A 9,689-nucleotide genomic window follows, 5' to 3' on the forward strand; every position below is an offset into this window, starting at 1 on the left:
AAAACCAGGCAAAAACCAAAAAGCCAAACCAAAAAGAACATCTAAAACCCGAAAACACGTAGTGAAATTAAAAAAGTAAATCCGGAGGGAACGACCAGCACGCGGCACATCGCGGGGATTGGGCGCATCATGACCTGCTTCTAAGACAAACAGGTAACCATTGTGCGAGCGCTCCAAGAGGTAACTGTTAGTTAGTTGCTCCCAGGGAGTGCCTATTCAATGCTCTCCGCGTCAAACAGTGTGTTGATCGCACAGAGCGACCGCCAATGGGCCGACCCAATGAGACACTTTCCTGGTAGTGAGCAGTGTTCTAGCGAACAGCTCTACCCAACATGTTGTTCTATATTTTCCTGTGCTGGCGACGGGTTCAAGGAGCACTCCTAGCCAGTTGGTTTTTGCTATTTTTCCTATCATTTTTAGTCATTTTTCATTGTCATTTTTAAAGAGTAAATGCTTATTTAGTTCAAGTGAGGAATTTTTAAATTTGACAATTCTTTTAAAGGCAAACAATGTTTTACACTTTGAACAATTTTTTAAAACACGAAAGTTTTTCCAAATTCTATTTTTTTCGGAAAATATAAAGATATTATTGAAAGTATGAACATTTTATTGGAACTGCGAAAATTCTCTGAGAACACAACCATTTTTGTAAAAAAAAAGTGAACAGTTTTTGAAAATATGATCTTTTTGAACGCATGAAGTTTTTGAAATCTAGATATAAAAAAACACCAATACTGAACACTTTTTTAAAAAATATATACTTTTTGGAACCGTTAATTTTTGTTGAAAAAATAAAGCATTTTTTGAAATACCAAGAAATAGTTCCGGAAACATGGATATTTCTTTTAAAAAACTGAAAATCTTTCAAAAAGAAATGACCAATCTTTTTAAAAAGTGAACTTTTTTAACTTGTGAACATGTTTTTCACAAAAATTGAACCGGAAGATTCTAGATGGTTTCTAAAACATAAAAGTAGCAAAATTGGAAAATGGAATCAGGTCTTTGTAAGTTATCTAATTGTGCCTACCCAGTCATTCGGTAGTGTGGCTAGTCTGTGCGTTTCCTCGACAATTCACAATCACTAGTTAAGTTACCTCTTGCAAAGGTCAGTCTCCACCTTCTTAGTTGCTGACAGTGAATCGATGTTTTTTTCTTCCATAGATTTATTTTTATTAAAGACGTTTTATCTCTTGAACCGTGCGTCTAAATACCTCTGTCGTTTTCACCGTTAGATTTCTCGTGTCACAAGATCGTCAAAAGTAGATCCCATGTTAATAGCTTTCGACAAAAAATCATGAAAAATTTGGAAACAAATAAATAGGAAATTAAAACCCGGCAACCAAAAAAAAGAATAACAGAAGAAACAAACTAGAGCCCCGAAGCACAATTGTCGTTTTCATTTTTTATGTTTCTGTGGGGGCGGGGGGCGGGGAGGGGGGGGCACAGGTTGTGTTTTTCTCTATTTTTTGGGAAGCAAATGTTGTGCTTCTTGTGTAAACAAGGTTGTACTTCTCAAGGAAGCACAACTGTGCTTATCATGGAAGCAGAACTGTGTTTCTCGTAAAAGCACAGGTTGTGCTTTTCTCTTCTTTTGAAGAAAGCACAGATTATATTTTTACCTTTTTTCAAGAAGTGTGCATTGAAATAAGAAATCCCACCAAAACGCAGAGAAAACCAGGAAAAAAATCATACATAAAGAATAAAACTAGAAAAAACAAAAAGACACAATACCCTTGAAAAAGCCATATAAAACCTAAAAACGCATACAGAAAAATAAAACTAGAAAAATCTGAGCACCCAATATGCGACATGTGGCGGCGCCTAAGCACGCCATACGCACTGACAAACCAAAAAAGTGACTTATTCATGCGCCCCGCAAGGGGTAACCGTTAGTTCGTTGCTCCTTTCCAAGGGACAATTGGACGCATAAAGCGTCAAATAGAAAATCTGGTAACGTATACACATAAGTGCAGCTAGTTACGATTGGGCCAGTCCAACTAGGAAGTCCTCTTTCCAAGGCCTGGTTTCCAGTATTTTTTTTCGGGTTTTTTCTACTTTTAAATTTTAAATTTTGGCTTTCTTAGACATTTCACGTTTTAAGTTGTTTTAAAATTCAACAATATTTTCTCAATTTCGTGATTTTCTATAAATTTATGAAAGTTTTCAAATTCCAAGAATAATTTTGCCAAATTCTAAAAACATTTTTTACAAACTTGTGAACATTTATTGAAATGGAGAACCTTTTTAAATTCATTGAACCTTATTTAATACGTGAACATTTTTTGATTGCTGAACTCTTTTTACATCTCGCAATTTTTTTAAACTCGTGAACATTTTTAAATTTCACAGATATTTTTTCAAATACATGAATATGTCTTGAAAACGTGATTATTTTTTAAATTCCAGAACAATTTCCAAACTTTGTGGACTTTCGTTTCCATATTCACGAATATTTTCTTAAATTACTAATATTTTTGTAACCGGTGAACATTTTTTATCCACAAATATTTGTATCAAACTGTTAACTTTTTTTAAAATTTATAAACAATTTTCAAAATCGTGAACATTTTTTAAACCACAAATATTTTCCAAATTGACACTTTTTTCGAATTTATGAACTTTTTCTTAATCCATACCAATTTTTTAAAATGCAAAACATTCTTTGAAATTAGTGAACCTTTTCAAAATGTAAACTTTATTTGATTTTTTTAAAAGTAACAATTTAAAAAAACACATGTAATGGTAGCTCCCGCACTTTGACGACCCACTTAGCTACGTCGCGCTGGTCGGGGGTGTGCGGTTGTTTGAGTTCCACGGTAGGTCGCCAAATAAGAGCTCTCCAATGCTACATCTACGAGGTTGCCTAAGGTCTATGGACTGATCTTGATATGGAAAGTTTTGATTGGACTAAGGAGAAGGGAGGGGCCCCATCCAGGTGAAATTCACAAGAGTTGGAAAGAATCTGAGGAAGAGCTCGTAATAATCCCTTAACATGCCTGTAGGTTTAGCATTTTTGTTATTATGGGCTCAGAGCATCTCCATTCGGACTAAGCTAATTTGGCCCCTTATACTTGCTCGCTTTGAACCCTTATTTGTTCGTGCATATCGCCGTGTCCCCCAAATTGTCTAGTAAAATGCATATGATTGGTGAGGATGGAAAGACAAAGAAAAAAGAAACAATAAAGAAAGAGATAAAGTGGTACGGGGTGGGCTGCATTCAACGTGGCAGACTGCCCAAACACCATCATATTCTTCCCACATATGGGCTGAGTTTGAGCGTTCGAGGGCACTAGAAAAACATGAGGACGAATTGCGGGTCTGGTTGAATGTTGTTTTGTCTTCTCTCTCTCCCCTCCGGGATGTTCGCGCGAAGATATGATGGCAATTTGAGGGGTCCGATTAGAGATGTTCTAAGGATATGTTCGGTTTAGATCACAGGATGGAATGTAATGGGTATGTTTCGCACCTGAGCATCATTCTCATGTTTCGTTGGTCAGGGAACTGAAACCCACTCGTTCCCCCAATTAGAATATTGCATCAATATGCGGAGCACATAAAGCTCCAATTTGGAGGAATCATGCGGTACGCTCTCTCGTCTCTCACGTCTCCCCGACTCACTCCATCCAAACTCTTTTTCAGTTCCACCGCCGCCACCCACTCGACTCTCTTCCTGTCTCGATCTGCTTCGATGCCGACCACTCCCGCCTCTCTGCCTTTACGAGCCGCCTCTCCCTGGCGCCCTCGTCTCTCCCTCTCTGATGGTGTGGACTAGCATGCAGCGGGGTGGCCGACTAGCAACATGGCGGCGAACAAGCAGCGAGCTACTAGCGGGACATCTGGCGAGCGGTTACAACGGCTAGCAACAGGGACACAGTGGTACAAATCCTAACCCCCGCACCTTGTATATGTTCTAGTAGAGACATAGAGGAGAATAAAATGTTGCTGAAAATTAGAATTTAGCTTATCTAAATGGAAAGAGCTATATTCCACTTACCATGACAATTCTCCAACCAAACACAAGAGAAAAACCAACCCATTCCACTTTTTATGGTTGTACCATCGGATATATGACACATGATTATTTCATCGGGTGCTACTCAGGATAAATTTTTATGGCTATGGTTGTCCTTCAGTTAATATCCTTCTTTCTTTCTAAATGAAGGGCAAATTTACAAGCAAAGTTTATACTTCGACAGTTATTCAGTTAACTAGATCATGATGACACGTGTTTTCGCGCCTCATCCATATTTGATGGAGTGGTTTCATCACTTAGAAACATATAGATGGATTATTTGATCAAACATCATGTGTGATTGAATTATTATTAGAAGAACTCGCATTTGTCAACTACAATGTGTATTTAGTGATCAAAATTGATGGCAATTTGTACTGCTTATTCTTTGACTTTTCATTAAAGAAAATCTAATACAAACTGCAAAAGTATGTTTCTAAAGTATGTAACACCATTTATGTTTCTGTATCCAAACTTCAAAGCACAAAAATTAACAGGATCTGAATTGAAGGACTACTTGCCGGCTCGATGGCCCGATTAACCATGGGTTGCCCAGGTATAACTCGGGAGCAGCTTCCCAAAAATGATGATCTAACCATCACAATGTGATGTATAAAAGTTATACCGTGTACACTACTACCAACTAGATCAGACCGCTAGGGAGAAATCGTTGTGGTGGCTCCTAACTCGATCCATCTTACAATAACTTTTAGCTCATGCACGTGCTTCTTCATAGGTGCATAACCTCATGCACTCTTAGTATTTTTATTCGACCTAGCCCATCGAGACCTCCTAGCTTGCGTGCAGGTCACTGGATAGTCTCCTATCGCTCACCACTAGTCCCTTACATGTATCCTGCCAACGCTTTGGGCCAGCCCAGGTGCAGGGCGGGCGCCCTTGTTTTTTCCTTTCATTTTTTATGGTTAATTTATGCTTCATTAGAAAAATGTTCACGATTTTGAACAAAAAATGATTTTCAAACAATCTTCAAGAATTTGAAAATGCACTCAAATTCAAAAAATATATTCATGAGTTCAAAACAATGTTCTCAAGTTCAAAAGACATTCTTGAATTTGAAAAAAATGTTCACGAATTGAAACAATGTTCGTGAACTCAAAAAATATTCACTAGTTCAAAAAAATATTCATAAATTGTAAAAGTACCCCGCATTTTTTTAAAAATGTTCATAAGAAAAATAATGGTCAGGAAAATAAAAAATCATGAATAATAAAAAATGTTCATGAGGTTCTAAAATCTGTTTGTGAGTTTAAAAAATGCTCACCAATTTTAAATAATGGTTACAACTTTGAACAAGATGATCATGAATACCAAAACATGTTCACGAATTCAAAAAATATTCATGAGTTTCAAAACTGTTCATACATTTGAGAAGATATGCTCAACTCTCAATAAAAATGTTAGCAAGTTTGAATAAAATGTTCATGAATTTTTAATATTGTTCTTGAATTCAAAAATTCTTCACAACTTTATGAAATATTCACCAAGTTCAACATTTTTCACGATTTCCAAGAAAGTTCGTCAATTGGAAATTTGATTGTGATTTTGTTTAACAATTTTGGATGAAAAGGAAAAGGAACAGAAAATAAAATAAAATAAACAATGAAAATGAAAATAAAATGAATATTATAAAATAAAAAATTTCAAAATAAAGTAAGAAAAGGCTATAGGGAAGGTTCTAGAACCCTCCGAAAACTAGTGGGGAAAGAAACACGGAATGGGCCAGCCCATGAAGAGGGCAAGGCGCTCGGGGGCTGCGCGGGGAATAATATCTGCGGTCTAAATGGTTACATTAGTTATGAAAAAAAAATCACACCTGCACTAATTTTTTTATGTTAACACTTGTACTAAATGAATCTACCGTATCGCAAAATTTCAAATCCAAACCTCATATGTAGGTCGGAAAACGAAAATGATAAGGCCATCGTTGATATTATTGACAGGCCAAACTATTGGCCCAAATTGGATATGCTACCATTCACATCTAGGTTGGTCCTTTTTCTTCAGGATACGAGTTTTGAATCTAAAATTCAATTTTATGACATGGTTGATATCAGTTGTTTCTATCTCCCTTGTTTTAGTTTAATCTTTTTGGAAAGTTTCATGACTTGGATTGTGGAGTACCGGAAATACCTGAAGTGGTGAGGATGTGTAAAGAGACGTGAACCACAAGCTTGGATGCATTGCTTAATTTGCCTGGGTAAAGTAGTTGCACATGATTATTTTGGCGTGAGCATTCCTAGCAATTTTTGTTCCGAACCTCCGGTGACATGAGTCGCACGTCTTACCGTAGGCGGCAGTTCCAGCTGTGAGAAAGAACAAGAACCAGCCGGAAATGTAATAGCTTCTTATGGCGCACCGACGCACGATGAAAATTGCCATTTTAGTTATCTTTTAGTCTATAGACAATTGTCTGTGCGTTGCAACTGGGGTATAACATTCTAGTAGATTAGCCCGTTACTGCACGTCCATTATTATATTGATGCGTTAAAATCGTAGCAAGTTCTTGTATGCAACCGACATGATTACCTGTTACTTTATTGTTAAACACTTATGATAAGATTTTAATGATTTACCAGACAAAATATGTTTTTAATTTGATAAGTTAATAAAGCATGACACAATTGATCCTATTTTAGGGAGAATGGACGGGAGAAAAATCAAAGCTGGGAGGAAAATATCAAATAGAAGAAGGAAATAGTGAAACGTATATAAGGAAGGTTGGATGAAGGAGAGGTGAAATGAGAACCTTACCTTTTTTAAGTAGTATAGAGATTTTTTTTTTCGAAACAAGGCAAAAGGCTTGCCATTTACATTGAATAAGAAGAAGGTTTTTAGGGTCTAGGCCAGGGACAAATTACAAGCCTCACTCTCGTGGCATAATATTGCACAAACATTTCGCCCAGTTAGGCACCACAGAGAAGCTTCCTCTTTAATTCGAGCAACAAGAACACCCACCGGAACTGCGTTGTTATGAAACACACGTGCATTTCTCGCTTTCCATATTTCCCAAGAAATCAATAGCATAAGAGAAACCATCGCCCTTCGGGGCCGAGACATCCCAGAAGCATTGACACGCCACCACTCCCTGGCGGAAGGCAATCCACTCCAGTCCGCCGGATGTACATTCTTCAAACGAAGCCAACTTGCAAAGGGGGGCAAACATTGCAATTTGGCCATCCTCTTCGCTGAAGCCGGCCAACCGTCCAAACTCTATTGTTGATGACCAACCAAGCAAAAAAATGCATCTGGGCGAAGCCCAATTCTTCCACACCAACAGAGGCGTGTCCGTGTCCACAAGTCCAGGAAATTGAGCACTGTAAGCCGCCGCCGCCGAGTATTAGCCATCATTGGTGAGCTTCCATGTAATTGAGTCAAGCTCCACAGGGTTGAGGTTGACGAGCGAGAGTTTCCCCCAAAGGTTGACGAACTCGGACATATGTCCCGCATTGAGATTTCCACTAATATCCAAATTGGAAACCAAGAAATTATTATGCAAGGCCTTCTTCACGGAGCAGTTTTTTCTTGTAGAAAGGTCATAGATTTTTGGCGCGACATCTTTAGGTCTCATGCCATCCAGCCAGGAAGAGTTCCAAAATGAGGCTTGGAGACCATTTCCAATGATAACCTTGGTGGCAGCGACGAAAATATCATTGTCTCTAACCCCACAAGGATTCCCAAGGTTGACCCAAGGCTGCCCACAACCAACGGAGGTGAAGGGCAGCAACAAATTTTTTCAAATTGAGAATGCACAGTCTACCATGTACTTTGGATTTGCACACATGCTCCAAGTTGATCTTGCATTTCCCACTCGCGACCTTGTCACAACCCGCCCAAAGGTATGCACGCTGAATGGAGTCAATCTTCTTCATGACCTTAGTAGGTAGGTTTAGCGTCGTCAAGTAATATATGGCAATTGCTGTGATGACCGACTTGACCAATACAAACCTTCCTGGCGACACCACGTGCTTACTCATCCAAGGCGTAAGTTGGGTAGCAATCTTATCCTCAAGGAGCTGAAAATGGATTCTTTTTAGTCTCTTGGTCGACAACGACAGTCAAGGATATTTCATTCGGAAGGAGGTATGGTTGGCTGGAGGATATCATCAAGATCCAAAGCATCACATTGGATGGGGACAACAAGGCTTTTAGAGTAGTTCGTGGTCAGCCCCGAGACCTCCCCAAAGCTTGCAAGAGTATCCGCAAAGAACTTGACCTCATCTTTGACAAGCGCAAGGAAAACTGTCGCGTCATCCTCATAAAGTGATGCTTTGATTGGCATTGCATCACCACCAAGCGGGTGAAACTTTCCTTGGGCAGTGGCTTTCTTGAGAATGTGATGAAGAGGGTCGATGGCCAACACGAAGAGGAGGTGGGAAAGAGGATCGCCTTGCCTCAAGCCCCTTCCTAGCTTGATTGGAATGCCAGGGATCCCGTTGAGCAAGACACGTGAAGAGGCCGACGACAAGAGAGTCGATATCCATCCTCTGAAGCGCGGAGGAAATCCCAGGTGACGAAGGAGGTCAAGAAGATAGTCCCAGCGGACCGAATCAAATGCTTTCTTGATATCCACTTAAAGAGCAGCGCTGTTTTTTTTGCGGTGAAAGCGCCTTGCCAGATTGCGCACGTAGAATATATCTTTGCTTGATGAAAGCACTTTGGGCCTGGGAAACAATGTCATTCATGTGAGGGGCAATAATCTTTGTGATGACATAAATCAGGCTGATAGGGCGAAAGTCGGAAATATCTTCAGCGCCCTCTTTCTTTGGAATGAGGGTCACATCAGCTGAATTAAGCCAGTGGTAATGAGCAGAATGTAGATTGAAGAATCAGTTTATGGCTGACATAAGGTCTCCCTTGATTGTGTTACAACATGCTTTAAAGAAAGAACCAGTGAAGTCGTCCAGCCCCGGAGCTTTGTCATTACTCATAGCAAAAACCGCAGCCTTCACCTCCTCCTCCGTGATAGGCACGTCCAAATCCTGAAGGTCATAACTAGGAGTGGGAATGATATCCCAATTGATGTTAGTGCTGCGTGAAGGGCCCTTCTTAGCAATGTTTTCAAAGTGATGGTGGATCACCTTCTCCTTCAGGTTGTGCTCTGTAGTCCAGCCACTGTTATGCTTGAGACGGTGGATAAAGTTCTTCCTCCTTCGGTGGTTAGCGCGAAGGTGGAAGTAGTGGGTATTAGCATCGCTCTCCTTCGGCTTGGTAATTCTCGAATTTTGTCTCCTCCTAGATTTCTCGAGTACAGACCACGCGATGATCTTTCTTTTTAGTCATTTTTGAAGGCCATGTTCTTGTTGGGAGATCTTTCTTTGTTCCTGGGCCATATCAAGGTGGATAATAATCTGAAGAGAGATATGGAGCTGCACCTTAGCTTTAGTGAAAAGTGTTTTGCTCTAGGAACCTAATCTTCGGCTAGTAGTTTTTAGCTTGTGGAAAATCCTTTGGTAAGGTTCAAGCTGGCTATAGTTTTCACTCCAAGAATCAATGACCGTCTTTTGGAATCCCGACATCTTGGTCTGGTGGTTCTCAAACCGGAAGGACTTGGGTTTCTCGGGTCCATCTTCAGAAGCAAGGAGCAAAGGGCATTCAGAATGTTGTTCGCAAATTCAATGTCCCATTCCTCATTACAGATATGGGGTTGTTGCGCTGT

Source organism: Triticum dicoccoides, chromosome 5B (genome assembly GCF_002162155.2).
Source record: "Triticum dicoccoides isolate Atlit2015 ecotype Zavitan chromosome 5B, WEW_v2.0, whole genome shotgun sequence".
NCBI lineage: Eukaryota > Viridiplantae > Streptophyta > Magnoliopsida > Poales > Poaceae > Triticum > Triticum dicoccoides.